Raw genomic sequence first — 1076 nt, forward strand, 5'->3', positions numbered from 1 at the left:
ACACAGCCCATGGACCACACAGCCCATGGACCACACAGCCCATGGACCACACAGCCCATGGACCACACAGCCCACTGAGCCAGCAGCCCACCGCCCATGCCCCGCCGCTCTGGGCTGTGTGTGCACGGCAAGGAAAGGTGTCCTCGTCCGGAGACAGGCACACATTGCGTGCCACATGACAACCTTGCCTGCAATGCCCAAGAGCCGAGCCCGACCTGCAGCAGACGAGGGGCCCCGTGGCGATGCTGTGCGGGCATCAGGAATAAAACAGCAACGCCGCTTCATCACGGCAGCACCGCCTACCCTGAACGCCCTCAGAGTGCACGGGGTGCCCAGACCCCACGGCAGCCCTGCCCCCATGTAGATCCCCGTGGCCCCTCCACGCGTCCCCTCCGGCGCCCCCCAGCTGCCCCCTGTCTCGGGTGCCGACCCCAGCCCTATGCTGGGCCTGTCCAAACGCACGGCGGGCCATTGAAAACAAAACAACAACAACAAAAAACACAACCAGCCATTGTCGGCCGCCTGGTTCTGGTGCCAAGAAGCTGTCAGGGGAGCCTTGCTATGCGTTTAGCAATGTTAATAGTTACTGGAGCTCTTTATGCCATTTTTTTTCCCATGTGTTTTTTGTTTTTTTGCTGCGCCGATTCTTTTTGCACGTTTGCCGCTTCAGCATAAAGGCAAAAAATAAAAAACAACAACATAGAAAAACTTCAGAGCAAAAACTGCAGTGTCCCTGTGATGAAACGCAGAGGCCGAGTCAACAAACGCACGGCACTCACAGCACCAACGCAACAACCAACACAGCAGCGCCAGCTCGCTCAGCGCGGCCCACAGCAGCCCTGCACAGCTCCTTCAAGGGCCTGCGACCAAGCAGCGCCACAACGGGAGGAAAACTTAAAGCACAGCACAGCAGCAAACCTGCACAACTCAGAGCTGCAGAGCTCAGACCTGCAGAGCTCAGACCTGCACAACTCAGAGCTGCAGAACTCAGACCTGCAGAACTCAGAGCTGCAGAGCTCAGACCTGCAGAACTCAGACCTGCAGAACTCAGAGCTGCACAACTCAGACCTGCACAA

General features: G+C 57.8%; 1 protein-coding gene across 1 annotated transcript in view; it reads right to left on the reverse strand.

Annotated features, from left to right (window-relative positions):
* The window catches only part of LOC122192360 (transcription factor 4-like), a 116270-nt gene that overhangs the window by 1182 nt on the left and 114012 nt on the right, over window positions 1–1076 (reverse strand). The gene's annotated exons all lie outside the window — the stretch shown is intronic.

Source organism: Lagopus leucura, unplaced genomic scaffold, assembly GCF_019238085.1.
Source record: "Lagopus leucura isolate 7727_CA_CO unplaced genomic scaffold, USGS_WTPT01 27-0_obj-0_obj, whole genome shotgun sequence".
NCBI classification, from domain to species: domain Eukaryota; kingdom Metazoa; phylum Chordata; class Aves; order Galliformes; family Phasianidae; genus Lagopus; species Lagopus leucura.